This window comes from Cyprinodon tularosa, unplaced genomic scaffold (genome assembly GCF_016077235.1).
Source record: "Cyprinodon tularosa strain WSP-4 unplaced genomic scaffold, ASM1607723v1 ctg106, whole genome shotgun sequence".
NCBI lineage: Eukaryota > Metazoa > Chordata > Actinopteri > Cyprinodontiformes > Cyprinodontidae > Cyprinodon > Cyprinodon tularosa.
In genome coordinates, this window is record NW_024037849.1 from 674,001 (window position 1) to 691,098 (window position 17,098).

Below are 17,098 nucleotides of genomic sequence, written 5' to 3' on the forward strand. Positions count from 1 at the left end.
TTTTTGACTATATTATTTCAAGGTCTTAATCTAAATTCAGTACTATATTCTACCTTCACAAATTACTGCAGTTTCAAACGTTCTCATCCTTAGACATACTGGTTATAACCACTCAACAGCAACTCAATCATTATTGACTGAATTATTTGTGCTTGAGACAGAATAATATATATACAGTATATACTGAAGGGGTCACTGGTCTAACACTTAAAACACTACTCACCTAAAAGCACAATAGATTTCATCCCTAATTTCTTTATACAATTAAGAATCTATGGTTTTGTTCATTGTCATGATTAATCCAGAACAGCAACTTCTTAGATCAATACCTCAGATTTTTGTCTGAAGGTCGAAGAATGAATCACATGTTGAAAACACACACCACAGGAAAGCATGGAGATGGCTCAGTGATGCTTTAGGAATGCTCTGCTTCTCCTGACACTAAAAAATTTGGACAATGTGGAGGGCAAGATAAGTCTTTTTAAATATGAGGAACTTTTTGAAGAGAATATCATGCAGTGTTTGAGTAAGCTAATGCAATGGCCATCACTTGACCTTAAAATCAGACACTGAAATTAATCCTGCCCCTTTGGCTACATTCACACTGCAGGCCTTGATGTTAAATTTTTTTTTTGCGAAATCTGATTTTTTTTATGTTGCCGTTCATATTTCAAAACATATGTGAGTTGTATGTGATCTCCTGTGTGTGAACTGCAGTCAACGCAAGTGTCCTGCACGCGCAGTAGAGGACGCAATGATGTCACAGGCCAGCATGCTTTTTTTTTTTTTCCCGGAAGTAAATATGGATGGTAGTGCCGGCGAGCATCTAGCTGCCTTTTCCAACCATAAAAACACAATCTTTTCCAAGATGGTTAAACATATATACTACTCTCCACATCATCATCTACCATGGTTGTTTTTTTTTCTTGCAGCTTCTGCGTAGCAAGACACATAATAGTGACCTTTGTCGGATATTAATGACGTTCAGACACAGGTCGCATTTGAAAAGATCAGATTCGTATCGGATTCAGGACCACATAGCCAAGTGGCCTGGGTCGGATTGGAAAAAATCTGATCTGTGTTGTTCAGATTGTCATGAAAAGATCAGATCCAGGTCGGCAAAAAAATCAGATTTGGGTCACTTCAGGCTGCAGTGTGAACGTAGCCTTTGTTTTGTTTTTGGGCTGAATGGCTGTTTGCCTTTCCCTTCTCTGTTCTGCTGGGCTAATTAGAGTAAACTGATACACCTTGCCACTCTGCCAATCATCCTCATGCATCCCAGCTGTAACTCAACTTATTTTGAGAAACAACTATCTTTCTCTATTCTCCCACTCTGCAGAATTTGTTAATGTTAGCTAATGTTATGCTCTTACTGCTTCTTCTTCGAGTCAACGAGTCGATACAATCAACTGGTTTTCCATAGATAGAAATCTATGAATCAATTTGACTGTATGATCTGGTCTAATTGTCTCTGTAAAGCGCCTTGAGATGACATTTGTTGTGAATCAGCACTATATAAATGAACTGAATTGAATTTATATCTGCCTCTCTCATTTATTTCCTGCTAGTAAGTCACCTCCTCCTTTCCCATATGAGGGCAATTCCAAATTTCAGTTTGTCCCGCCAACCTTTCTGAGTCCCTGTGTTCCCGTGCTCGGCCTGCCCTCACTGGATTCTCATCGGCTTTTTACATTGGTCAATTTCTGTGATTGTTCTGTTTCAGCCTGCTGGCTATCATCCAGTCTGCGAAAACCCTGCTTCTAGCCCGTCAGCCACCATCCACCTGCTAAAAGCATGCTTCCTGCCTGTTATCCACCATCCACCAGCTATAACCCTGCATCTACTTGTTGCCAACTCATTCTACCCTGATCTGCTGCCTTAAAACTACCATTACTCTACCTGTTTGCATTCCTCAGCATTTAACAAGCTTTCAATATATCTATTAACTGCATTCAGTGTCTGTTTGAAAATCAGGTTCTCATGTTTCTCATTAAAAACTGAATTTTAAACCTCATACTTAAGCTTAATTTCATTAATCATAGTTATCAGAAGTGTGGACTTGAGCAAAAGTCACATTCTAGTCATGAATGTAATGACTTACACTTGTCTTGGAAAAAAGTACCAGAGATTTGTGACTTGACAAGGACTTGTACACTAATGACTTTGGACTTGAATTTGAATTGAGCCTGTTTCCTTGAAGAGACCTCGCATTTTAGCCAAAATGGAAAGTTTGAAACACCTTTTATTTAGAAAGTGCGCACCATAAATATTTCACTCATCCCATATAAATAAACTCAGACCATCTCTCTGTTTTTCCACACACTGTATGTACATGATTGAGAGGTACAGCACAGTCTATGGGCTCTCTGACCTCAGTAACCAGCCAGACACACCTGGATTAATCAGTCCATCCAGTTATGAAAGGCTGGATGGTTCGGGAAGTAGAGGAATTGTGCATAGAGCCCATTATATTAACCAGTTTTAATTTTCTTATAATAATAAAAGACAAATATTTATCTAAGACTTGACTCTGGATTTATGGATAGAGAATTTAGGGTTACTATAAACTTGGTTCCCACACCGACTTTAGATCCTTCTTCTTGTAACGTGGGCTAACACTGCCAAGAGGTGAAATTCTGGCATTAATAATGTTATTATGTTATATGTTAATAATTTTAGCTGTGAAAAGATTGATTTTATTATGAACAGTCTGTAGATATAGGAGAACATTCATCACGTAAATCTCTTGCTCCACCACAACAAATTCATTTGGATTTAGATCTGGTGACTGCGGACACCACCGGAGCACAGTTATGTGCCAGGAACCAGTTTGAGATTATCTGGACTTCATAAAATGACCAGCATTAAAATAGAGGCATTTAAACGATGCTCAGTTGATCATTAGCAGCACAAAGTGCGGTTATACAAAAATAGCTAATACCATTGTGCTACCACCATAGCCTCAGCTGTTGAAATGAGACAGTAAGGATTTCTTATATGTTGATTTGAACCCTACCATCTGGTTGTGACAGCTGATATCTAATCTTATGAGTTCAGGAAAGGCTTTTCCAACCTGCTGTTACCTAATTATAGGAGGCCTGTTTGAATTACACTCTGGTGGTTTCCTGTTCTTGGCTAAGCAGGGTTGGACCTGCCCAGTGAGGTCTTCTAATAATATTGTTGTCTATACAAGGTTTGACGTGCTGTGTGTGTTCAGATATGGTATCCCTTTTACATTTACTGTAACCAATGGCTACCGTTAAAACTGTTCCCCGGCTTGTGTCACAAACCTCTCTGTGATTAGAGTCACTCTGTGACTTTAACAAGACATTGCCTCCACACACTGGCTGTTCAATCTTACCTCCTTTGGACCATTCTAAGTAAATCCCAGAGATGGCTGTGAATGAGATCCCTATTAGATTAGTGTTTTCTAAAATGCTCAAAACAACACATTTTAGGGGTATGCATCATTAGATGACTTTTACACCCCCTTCTTTGCCATTCTGATGCTTGGTTTCACTCTTTGCAAGTTATCCCCACTGTCTTTAGACAACTAAATGGATTGATTCATTTGACTTACTCAAGTCTCAAATCTAAGTCAGTTATACTTTCTTAATGTATTAAATCCCTTTATTTGAGCTTCCCCTCACTTAAATGACACAATTAGCCAATGGAATAAGATTTTTTTCTGATTGAAATAAGAAAAAGGAAACCCCATTGACTTATTTCAAGTGTTTAATATGTAATTACCTTATTTTAAGAGCAACAATGTTCATTCCACTGGCGGAGCATCTGATTGACCTGCTCAAACTGAGCACAAACACACTTATTTTAAGAAATGTTGGCTAAAATGTAAGAATAAAATCTTTCCCAAGACTGACTTATTTAACATAGAGTTTATTTATTCTTTTTTTTAGTGTGTCTGAATCCGTCAGCAGATTTTAAAACTCTGCAGCAGTTATGAAACTCACTGGTGCAATATAAAAAATGCATTGCATCAGCAAACGTAATGTAATGGTATAATTATTTGTTTTGACTATCTATTCATCAGGAGAAATCATCGATATACCAGCTTTGGAAGATAACCACTGGCTTTTATTTTACACAAATCTGATAACATGTGCATCATCTTCCAGCAGCATCCCTTATACCCAACAAAGTTATCTGTCAGTGACATTTCAAGAAGTAGGAACAACAGGCAGAGCTAGCTCTGACGTTTGAAAGTCTTAACCCACTTTAAAAGTGTGGGTGCACCTTGCAAGGAGAGGAGGAAAATCTTAAGTGCATCAGTGTGCAGTGCACACACACATGCATTGCATGCAATCTTTTTTTATCTCACCACCGTGTGGTCGCAGCTGTGACTACAGAGAGGAACATACAGAACAAGTTTCAATAGGTAGTCTCTGGGCTTCTTCCTCCAAAGATTTAAGGCTGTTTATTGGACGAAAAAATAAATCTAAGACAGGAAGAGGGGAAAAGAGAGAGGACATTAGAGAATAAGCTTTGAGAGAGAGGAAGTCTGATTTAAAAAAGTCTTTAGTCAACCATGCAAGATGATAAAAACTGGAGTAAAAAAAAAAAAAAATTGGGGAAGCTGTGACACCATTTCTCATCTAAACCACGCCTTCCTTCTCAACCCCTACATAAACATCCAGAGCTTAGAATAGAAAACAGAGGCAACTTTTAATGTTAACACCAACAATCATGTTGATTCCCGCTTTACTGAGCCCAGTAAAACCCTGCTGAGTGTTGCTGGTTTCCATTCTGCATGTGTCCAATTTACTGGCTGATTAAAAGAAATTCAATTTGAGAAATTTAGTCCATTTTAACACACTCAGCACCTGTAATCCCCTAGGACTGAATTTGATCAAGATCAGTGTTTCCCCCTGAAAACTCTTCAAACAAAGTGACTGTTGAGTGGGAGGTACAACAACTTCAAGTTCCTTTTCATTTTGCAGCTGTGCAGGTTTCCCTCTGATGTGCATGAGCATAGAGGCTTATGTTTACTGGGCATATCCAATTATGTTAAACATAAAAAAGACTAAATATGTTAGTAAATCAAAAAGGAAAAATATTTGGGTAATTTATGTTCATTAAAAAAAATGTTGGAGCTCAAGAATTTACATGATGAAAACACATAAGATGGCTACAATATCCACACCCTTTTATGTTCCTGCTTTGGTTAAAAAAATAAAAGTAAATGACAAAAAAGAAAATTGTTCAGTTTTTTTAATATAAGTACTGCATTAATGCAGAGTGAACAAAGACTGAGCATTTTAAATATAGCATCTGGTCAAATTTGTGGTCTGGTTTGCTGGGTTACAGACGAGCTTAAACAGGGATTACATCATAGAGTTTTAAAGCTCTTCTTCGGAAGAACCTTGTTGCTCCACTTGGTTCTCAGGCTTTTCATTGTTGCTTTGCTGTTGGATAAGATTGATCTTGATAACTCTATCAAATTAAAGAAAAAGATAAATGCTTTGATAAAACCAGGTTTTTACAAATCAGAAAACATGTTAAGGAGAAGATGCAGTTCTTAGAAAAGGTTATCAAGGCTTTTATCATGCGTTGTCTAGACTAATGTTAATATCTGTATGTTGTCTAGAAAAAGTTCTGCATCTTTTACATTTGATGTGATCCTAATACTGTAACTCCAGTCATGTCACATAATGATTTGATATTTTAAAGCTTTTAATATTCAGGTTATGTGATTCTTATCTTTCCAACATCCCCACTCTACCTAGGGTACTTACTCAGCGAGCTAATTTCTCTTTATCATTATACAATAAATTCTAAAAATAAAGGTGTTTATTATTCTGTATAACTGCCACAAATCGCATCATACACTTTTGCACCACATATCTTTATTTGGTCTAATTTGTAATATTCCATAAGGTGTTAATGCCCCGAATTTGGAAAACAATTTAAAATGAATGGAAATTAAACTCATAACATAATTTTTGGATTAAATATTTTAAATTTGAAACATATTGAGAAATATTAAATATTTTTCTGATTATTTGATTATATGATTTATGTATCCACAAGACAGAGCAACACTATAAGTTTTAAATATTAGCTTAAATTAATATACAGTAAATTAAATTATACTCACTGAAATCCACTTAAAAATAAAAAAAAAGCCCTAAAATGTTATTAGGCAATCAAACAGATATGACACTAACCCCATCAGACATATTTTTATTCTAGAGGGGTGAATATGGCCTTGTCTTTACAAGTACCTCCATTACATGTCAGCTGTTGGTCCAAAGTAGTCTGCTATCAGATTCCAAAACACTAAGGGAGGCTGTTTCATTTTGCAGCAGTGCAGTGTTGCCAGTGGCCTTCAGGGATGCTAAACATGGAAGTTACATGTCTGTTGCCTTCAGTGGCTAAAAGTTACACAGTGTTGGTTTAAGCACATGGATACCAAGGGATTTGCTTCCTTCCAGAGCTTAATCACATGTTTATTTAAAGCACTGTCAGGATAAAACAATGAAAATGAAAAAAAATATATACATGTATAAAAATATGAATAAGCATTACACCCCACTGAGTTAAGTTTACATGAAAAGCTTGTACATTCGTAAGGTTTAATTTATACCTACATTAATTGTTTAAAATGTCCAGAATATAATATTAGATTTTCTACAGTGGTACTAAAAATCTTTACCCAATACCCAAAGCTTTTTATTCACTTGTTAACTACTATAAGCAGCATAACAGGAAGTGGGAAACCCAGAAAGCAAAGCCAGGGTGTGAACTGATCTTAACTGGGATTCACAATGTGCCACCACTGGGTTAGCAGGTAGATAGGCCTCTTAACTGAGCTTTGCCATGTTGTAACAGCATAATTAAAAGTAGGATCATCATCTTGATGAGCTGACTATATATATGAAGTTATGATGTGTGCTTTATATCAACAACATAAATATAAGAAAATGACAGACATTTAGGGTGCCGTTGAAAAGGAAATTGAACTGAGCACCCCCGCTTAGCAGGCTCCCAGAGAGGCTTGACTCTGCAGCTCTGACACAGAGTTCATAATAAACTGATTACACATGTGAAGTTTTAAGTTGTCAAAGCTTATTTTTGTGTCCGATTGAAGGTATCAAGTTGACATTGTACACTCATGTTTCTCAAATCCTGCTGCTCCTGGTAGAACAAAGAACTGCAGGATATCTTGCAGAATTCACCCCGGCCCCTTCAACAAGCCTTAGACATCTTCAGTTGCCATACCTTGAGTGACCGAAGCCCCAGGAAAGTAAAATCACTCAGGTAAATTTGTATGGAAACTAGGTTTGAAAAAAAAATTGTCTGATTGATCATGATTTATCAATTATTTAAATAATAGTCAAGTAATTTAGTAATCGATTTATCGCTAGCTGGAGTATAGAGACTCTACAGTAAAACATGCCTTTTACTTGTCAGAACAACCTACTTAGAGAAGTAACTATGCCAAAATTGTAATTTGCATTCAACATAAAAACACTTTTTCATCTTTCAATATGCTCTACCAAGAACTCCTCAAGTAGATTAATTTAATTTTGTAAAATTAATAGATTAATAAAAAAAAAAAAGACAGATCAATGATAAGAAAAATACAGAACACTCTGGTAAAAGTTGAAGTATCAACTTCAGCTATTTACTCAAGTAAAAGTGAAAAAGTATGTGCTCCAAAAACTACTGAAAGTATAAAAGTATAAAGTAACCTTTAAAAACAAAAACAGCCAGATGCCACTATATGAATTGAAAGCTCAATTTTTCGATTATTTCGAAAAATTCTTTGAGATAGGGCCAAGGATGAGGGAGGTCTTGTTGGTCTCCGTCTCCTTCTCCTGATACGCCTGTCTCCGACCTTCCATACATTTCAACATCTTTTTCTGAATCCAACATTGTAGCATGACATAGACAATATACGTTTAAAGGTTGAAGAACATCTGCTTGCTTCTGATGATTTCATTTGGCGTCAGCAACAAATTTGACAAATAGCAAACCAATGAGTGTTTGCGTTATACGCAATTACACTAGTTTTCACTAGATGTGGATGGTGCCAATGGTCTGCATTGGAATAGCGCATATGATGTGAAATAAATATTTATAAACATTAAACCAAAGCCTAGTTTAAGTAAGGTTTGTTTTAAAATTGTAAAGAATAGAAAGTACAGATACTTGTGTGAAAATCTAATGAGTCAGTGTATTCTCATTATGAGTTTGTATGAAATCGTACGAAAAGTTATGCACCGTAATTCCGTACGTTTTGGACGTTTTTTTCGTCTTATGCGCATGCGCATCTGACGCACCATTCAAGAATATAGAATTTAAAAAACAGTTAGCCCTAACCCTGACCCTAACCCTAAGATATACAACAGCAAGCAACATAGTTAGAGTCCTGAGTGATTATTGCACTGTTTCTCCCAGTTTTACATCCGTCCGCGGATCTGCTTTTTTTTTTCTGTCTGCCAGCGCATGCGCACTGATCGGGTTTTTTGAGGAAAAACGTCCAAAACGTACGAAATACTGTGCATAACTTTTCGTACGATTTCATGCGAACTGATAATGAGAATATGTTGAATGAGTAGAAGTCAGAAGTAGGAAGAAAAGTAAGTAATGGAGTAAAATATAGATACCTAAAAAGTGTACTTAAGTACAAAGTATTTGTACTTGACACTTCTTGGAAAATTAATGGTTAGTTGCAGCCCTAATGGAAACACTGCCCAGTCTTTGAAAAGTCTCTGGCTTTTGAAGGGCAATGGTAAAAGGTAAATCTTACTCTCTAAATTGGACTTAAGTAACTATAGTTAACATGCCAGAACAGCAAAAACCCGTCCATCCCCCCCACATACACACATCCATCCATCCTTTTATATAGCTATATATAATCTGTTATAAGGGGAGTTTATCTGATAGACCTACACGGATGTTTTGAAGAGCATTACTCAGCATTAAACTGCATATTTTGCCTTCCCACAGGAACTTTCATTCAAGAAAAAAGTGTTTGCGGGGAACATGTGACGCAGATGAGGACTATCGATTAACTGGGTCATTTTTACTATTTCTTAATCCTCTTTTGCATTTTTTTTTTTTTAAGATCGAGAAAAATTAAACTGGAAAACAGGAAAATGGGTCGATGGGTGAATTCATTTGGGGAACTTTTTCATGCTAAGTATGTGTTTGAGATGCTAATGAAGGAAGTCTTGTGTCAGTAACATCTATTTCTGTGATAATAAGAAGCTTACGCGGAAGTATGATGCATCGGTATTGTAGGAGGGAGATGTGGGTGGAAGGACTGGTTCTTATTTATACTTTTTCAGTTTTGTGTATTTAAAACACAAAGAAAGACATTGTTTTCACTAAAAGGTGATAATGTGGAAATGCATACATTTCAGTCCAAACTGCGTCAATAGGTGATGATCGCTTTCTTTTTCTAGTGGCTGTTCTACTGATATCCTGACTAAGAATCTAAACAAGACAATTATGCGACAGAAAGCCGAGCATCGACACTGACATATTTTGCAATTATACAGTTTAGCTTGTATGGAAATTTTTAACAAGGTTAACAACAATGTCTCTAAAATAAAAATGAAAAAGAATGAATAAAAGAAATAAAGGGTATGCAAGGTGAAAATACAAAAAAAGTTTTTTGGTTTCTGTAGAATGTCTTCCAAAAGTGTTTATATGTTGTAAATGTGTCAGTTCTTGGTACCTTACAAAGCCCAGTATATTTTACTGGGGTTTTATATACAGTAATGGACCAACACTATAACATGTGATTGTGAAGTGATTGTGTGCAGGTTTACTAGTGGTTCCTAGAATTTCTAAAAGTAGAATGGGAGGCAGATCTTTTAGTTATCAGGCTCCTCTCCTGTGGAACCAACTACCAGTTTTAGTCCGTGAGGCAGACACCCTGTCTACTTTTAAGGCTAGGCTTAAAACTTTCCTTTTTGATAAAGCTTATAGTTAGGGTGGCTCAGGTTATCCTGAGCTATCTCTATAGTTATGCTGCTATAGGCTTAGACTTTTGGAGGACATAGGGACCCCCATTTCATCATTCTGCTTCATTCTCTCTCTGTTCTCCTATTCTGCAGAATCTGTTAGTTCAATCTCTAACCTTCTGCTCTCTCTGCTTTTCCTCAGAGTAGCTTTGCCTCGTCTGTTCCTGTTTGGCTGTGACGTCATCCTGGAAAGAAACATCAGCTGTGCTGCTTCTATCAACACCCTTGTTTATAGATTTTGGAGATCGGCCTGTTTTCCAGTGTGGTCCTGTTTCTCTGACCGTGACTGAGTGGATGTGCTCTCTTCGTCCTCTGGCATGGGAGCTGCCTTGGAGCTCGTCTGCCTGGCTGTGTGTTTCCTGGACGGGGCCGCCTTTTACAGCTGCTTTTTGTATCTCTGCTTCTGTCTCCTTGAACCCCAGTCGGCCTCGGCAGATGGCCGCTCACACTGAGCCTGGTTCTGCTGGAGGTTTCTTCCTGTTAAAAGGGAGTTTTTCCTCTCCACTGTCGCTACAAGCATGCTTAGTGTGGGGGATTGTATTTGAGTCAATGCAATCAACTGGTTTTCCTTAGATAGAAAACTTTGTATCAATTTGACTGTATGATCTGGTTGAACTGTAAAGTGCCTTGAGATGACATGTGTTGTGAATTTGGCGCTATATAAATAAACTGAATTGAATTGAATTGAATTGAATTGAAGTGGAAAAAGAAAGAAAAGGGAAAAGGTTTGCAACAGTCTTTTCAAGGAAAGATTTGAACGATGAGTTTACTTTTTTCTTCTTTTTTTTCTCCTTAGTGGAATTTAATGAGAGCAGCCATAGCAAAAATTTTATATTTAGGATTAGAATAAACGTTAGTGTTAGAAAGAACCTTACTTACAATAATTTCTAAGTCCTACAAATTGCTTCTAGGTGCTCTCTACCCATGCAGTTAAAAAAGGGTTAATTAGGCCCAAAAAGAAACAGAAAGCATTTCAGCTTCCAGACCAGACATAACTGTGACGAATCAGAGTACTTCTGCAAAGTACTGTAAATGTACAATTTTCTCACTAAATACAGAAGAAACTTTTGCTGCTGTTGTTTAAAGCTTACAGAAACTGGGGAATGGAGAAACTTTTTAATCAGTCTGGCATGTATCAGTTTACAAACTATATATTTTTTTAGATTTGAAGTAGCTTTGTTTCAGAGAAGAAAGGAATGCCTCTAATATTAAAGTAATAAATAAGTGTTGGAGAAAATGTATATACCTTTCCAAAACTAGTCAACGATTTCTTTATGTGAGTGATTAGATTCAAAATAACTAGAAAACTAAATTTCTATCATATAACTGATTTATGTTATTGCACAACAATTTAGAATAGATTGCTTGATGATCTCTTGTTTAGAATAGCAAAATTAGATTTTTAAATGTTAGTTTTTCTTTTGTATTATATCATCACACTAGCAACAGGCTCTGTGAATAAGGTTTGCCGCTGGTAAGCGGTATGATAAACTTAATCGACTTTCATTTCCACTGGTCAGGTTTATTAAGAATGTTAATGTGCCCCATGGATGTTTGAGCTGTATACACAGTTTATAAACGCAGTCTGTTTCATTGTATCATAAAGACTTGTTAGGTCCTTTTTTAAATCTGCAAGATTATGTTTGCAAGAGAAACTGGGAAGCGAATAAAAGTATAAACTGTCATTAAAAGACGTGATGCAAGGAAGAGCATGGGTGAAAAAAATCTAGATACAAAATACTGAGAACAATATAATATAAAACTGGAAACAAGGGAAAAAACAAAACAATGTATTATCTCTGAGCCCACAGCTCCACCTCTGCACCACCAGAAAACCACAAGCAACCCAAAAGCTCAGTGCAAAGGCTGGTGAACGGTTATGCTGCACTCACACTTAGCTCACATTGAGCAACAAAGAAGCGTCTGCTGCTTCATCTTTGATGCTTGTCCACATTAAGGTCAAAGGCATCAGCAAAGTGCGTCGTAAAGGGTCTGATGCATGTTGGGTGGAGCAACCCTCTTTTCTTTACCCGTATATTGTACAATAGTAGTAGAGCAGATTGAAAGAGTGGCTTGGCTTTATTTACTAGATAAAGCTAGAGAACGCTGGCAGACCCTCTCTCGAATTGGTTGTTGTGGTGCGTCAAGCAGCAAAAGTTCAGATTTTACGATAAAGCACTTAAAGTGTTTCATCACTCTGAAGTGTTTCTTAACCAAGAACTAGTGTTATTATTCAAAAACTAAAAGCATGCTGAGGTCACCATCAGACTGAAATAATCCACTGTAATGTGTTTCATCTGACATGGACCATAACAAACAATGAATGTTATCAGTAAAAAGCTAAAACAGTTGTTCTAACACAGCAGAAGAAAGTTAAATACATTACCAGACATGTTGGTTGAAGAGTTTGACTGAATTGATTGAATCTGAAGGTGGTAGATGGAGATGTGAGTGCAAGAAAGAGGGAGCTTCTGAGGTCACAGTAGAAAAAACTGCTGAGGTGCTTGGAGGTTGTGTGGCAGCAGGTTGTGTAGAAGCTGTCCCAGTGAGTGGAGGTGAGGTGGTGGAAAAATATAAACATCACTAGAGATGATTTTATTGGTTAAGGCATCTTTATCTGTATTGCTAAATACAACAATTACAGTTGGATTGAGTTTGTTAGAATGTCGATAATAATGTGTTTCATTGATAGAAAATAGGTTAAAGTCATAATATATATCTTTACCTGACCAAAAACGTTTTTCACTGGTAACAAACCAACCTGTCATCTGTTTCTAACCATCCCAGCCCAAACTAAAGGTTAACCTACACAACCTTATTTCTAAAAACTGAGGCAGGTTTATCTACAATGCATCATTTATACACAAGGCAGCTTAAGTAGCTTATCGGGATGTCAAAGGACACCCAGAGAGAAAATAATAAAGCATTGACACTGATGCTTTGCATCAACAAAGGTTTCATTCTTTTCAAAATTAGTTTATTTGATCAAAACCAACTGTTTATTTAGTCCTGATTTAAATTAAATGACACATCTACACATTTCACGTTTCTACCAATCTCAGGTTTTCTGTTTCTCCTCTTTTAGCTCTGTTCCTGGAGAGAAGAAGTCGGCAGATCTCTGAAGACCTGAGGGGTCTGCATGGTTCATATTAGAAAAGCAATTGAGTGATGTATCTCAGTGAAAAATCATTTAGTTTTCTATGAACAAAAAGTATTCAAATACATTTTTTGACAAACTGGACACCAGAGCAGTGATCAGAACACTTGGACAAGCAGGATTTGTGGATACAATTTAAAGGCACGGCCTAATAACAGTCTCCTATTTGTAAGAAAAATCTGAATCTTTCTCTCTTTTTATATTACCCGTCTCTGTCTTAAAAAAAGGACCCCTACACTGAAGCAAACTGCTTCAATGTGAATGTCCAGCAAGTTAATTGTTCTAGAAGAGGATGCATAACGTGTCCCTAAGAACTTTAGTGCTAACTATACACACATTGAAACAGATTCTGGGCTGAAAGAGATACCATTACCCCAAAAGAAACAAAAAGAGGCACGATTATAGTGTGAACATCAGGACCATTATTACTTGTTTTGGGGGGGAAGGATTGGTACAACTATATGTACTATTTAAAAAGATCTTTAAATTACCTTGTTTTAATGAGAGTATAACACTAAGGCAGTTATACTGATTGGATATTGATTTGGTAAATTATGTAGAGGGTCAGGTGTTTTGTCTTAATAAGATTAACAACGTGTCCAGTAGCGGCATGATACTGAGACCATCCAAAAAATATTTATTTACAGCATTTTAGTTCTTATGGTATAGTAGGTACAACAGTCTCCACAGGCAGTGCTACTCCACCAGAATGACATATCAATATGTGCCTTTATCAGCTGAAATGTTCGGCTCTGGCGTCTCATTTACAGATACTGTATGATCCACTCTGAGCTGATTTGACAGATGTAAAAGAATCACTGCTGGTCTACAGAAGGATGTCATTAGAATAATTCACAGAACTGTAGAGCTACACGTTTCAGGATTAAATCCCCCACCTTTGTTTAGGCCCTCCTAAAGTGACAGTTGATCCTGGGTTGCTATAGGTGCATGATTATTTTTAACCTCATGTGGTAAGAGTATGCAAACAGTTCCTGGAGGATGAAGGAATTGATAAGATTGACTGACCTTCACAGTCTCTTGACCTGAGTCTAATAGAAAATATTTGGAAGATCATGTTTAGGACTAGCTGACGCCACCAGGTGCACCTTCGATTGCCTAAGACCTTAATGGTGCTCTAGTTATTCCATTTTAAGTTACTTCAATGAAATCTAAAGCTATGGTTAGCAATGTTGGAGACGACTACCTCACTGTCACGTCTCATTTAACTTTAAATATACTTTATTATTATTGTGGCTTTCAATATAGCATTACAGGTTTAGCAATAATAACCTAACAATTTTTAGCATGTTATTTTTAGCAATACTTACCTCACCAGTTTTGTGAAGAGGTGTAGTGAATAATTCCGGCAATGGCCAAACCTGATGAGCGTGCATGCAAAGGAGGAGGGACAGTGATGAATGCATCTGATATTTTTTTCCATGGCGGGGATCGGTCAGATTTTGTACAGGCTTGCAACTCTAACAGACATCTGATTTTTTTTTTTTTTTTTCTGGTTACATAAGGTAATAACCACTATCAGGGTGGAAAGACAATTTCCCTCAAAATAACGTAATAATAATGTTTCTGAACAGGATAGCAACTTTAGGTTTGACCTAATTGTGTCACAGTGGAGGAGGAGGTTTGGCAGGACCCATATTCATAGACTGGAGCTGAGGTGGTTTCTTGCAAGATTTTAATTAAACAAAAAGTGTAACAGAAGCAAAAATCCAAAACATAAATCTTCAAAATCCCAAAATACTGAAAACCAGGAGTACTTACCAGGGGGGCAAAGAAATGATGACAAACCAGCAAATAGTGACTGAACTGGAGGAGACTATATAGGAGAGAGAAACAAAGACCAGGCTAATCAGCAGATTGGGAGCAGGTGTGAACAGAGGCAAGAAAGGAGCTAGGGAAAAGGAGACAAGGAAAACAAGAAATATCTAAATACTCAAATACAATCAAACTAGAACACAAAAATGTAAATAAGACCAATGAAAACTCAGAGATAAAACTTGAACAGAACCAAAACCATGACAAATTGGACTAGACGTCCTTATCAGTTTTTAATTTAGAGTTTTTTAGTAACCTGATTAAACCATTTCCTGGTTAATAATTTTCATCTTTATGAAAAGCTGTGGCATCCTCCTGTTTGCAAATAATAATCCAATCTATAATAGTAATGCTCCTCACATGATTGTTTTACAGTCGTAAAACAATGTTTTAAGGTATTTCAAATGTTTTTGTAGTTTTGTTTTTGACATTTTGGGGACATTCATATAGTTGGTGAAAAAAAGCTTTGTCCTTTCTGCAGACTGGTTAGGCGACGCTAGAACCTAGATATGCTTCTCCCAGAGTCACACCTTGGTTATCCTGGCTGTGTGCTGAGGGTCATTGCCATGTTGGAAGACCCAGCCTCAACCCATCCTCAATGGTATAACTGAGGGAAGGAGGTTGTGCCCCTAAAGCTCGCAATACAAGGCCCCGGTCATCCTCTCCTTAATACAGTGCAGTTGCCCTGTCCCATGTGCAGAAAAACACCCCCAAAGCATGATGCTACCACCCCTATGCTTCACAGTAGGGATGGTGTTTTTGAGATGGTATTTATTCTTCTTCCTCAAAACACAGTGGAATTATGACCAAAAAGTTCTATTTTGGTCTCATCTGACCACATGACTTTCTCCCATGACTCCTCTGTATCATCCAAATGGTTATTGGCAAACTTAAGACGGGCCTTGACATGCGCTGGTTTAAACAGGGGAACCTTCCATGCCATGCAGGATTTCAAACCATGATGTCTTTGTGTATTACCAAGAGTAACCTTTGAAACAGCTGTCCCAGCTCTTTTCAGGTCATTGACCAGGTCCTACCATTTTATTCTGGGCTGAACTGTAACCTTTCTTAGGATCATTGAGCAGTGACGGGAGTAACGGCGTTGAAAGTAAAAGCGTTACTAAGGCCATTACCTTTTTTAGTAACGAGTAATCTAGCAAATTACTTTGACTGTAGCTATAACGCAGTTACCATTGCCGACACCCCGTTATTGAAAGTTACTCAGATCGCACAATTAATGTATAGTGAGATGTATAGAGATGTATAATGAGATTCCGTCTGTCGTTGGGTAGGTGCATGTTTCTGATGGCGGGTGTTAATGTACAGCACAAACAGAGAGATGGAGAGTGAAGAGGACTCCAGAAGCAAAACAGTGTTTTCCCGAAGGAAATACCGGTGTTACGTCGAGCTGCGTTTCCACATACGGTTTCCCCTGCAACTCCGCACAGCGCAGGCGGCACGATTCACCGCGCAAGCGATAGGAAACACGCATGCTCGCTAAAGGCGCGTAACAGCCACCCTGTGCTCGCGCCACAGGGGAAATATGGAGAGCGTAAACGATCAAATGTTAGCCTATATGGGAAAGGGAGAAATCTGGATGTAATTTAAGTTGCGTTGCAATAAATGCAAAACTCTGCAGGTACTTGTCTTTGTCATCCACTCTATTCAGCTGACTTTGAAACACACGGCAAGAAGGTGGGGGCCGGGTGGTGAGGGTTATGGGGGCGAGAAACACAAAAGTAACGCAATAGTTACTTCTACTAGTAACTAGTTACTTTAATTGTGGAGTAACTCGGTTAGTAACTCACTTACTTTTTGGGAAAAGTAACTAGTAACTATAACTAATTACTTTTTCAAAGTAATGTGCCCAACACTGTCATTAAGACCCCACAAGGTAACATCTTGCATGCAGCCCCAGTCCGAGGGAGTTTGACAGTCATGTGTAGCTCATTCCATTTTCTTCTTTTTCCACCAAGCTGCTTGACAATTTCCCTGTAGCCCTTTCCAGCTTTGAGGAGGTTTACAATTTATTCTCTACTGTAAGTATGACTGGAGGTGAACTCCATATGATACAGTAAAATAGTATAAATATTTGTGCTAAAGAGCAATAAAG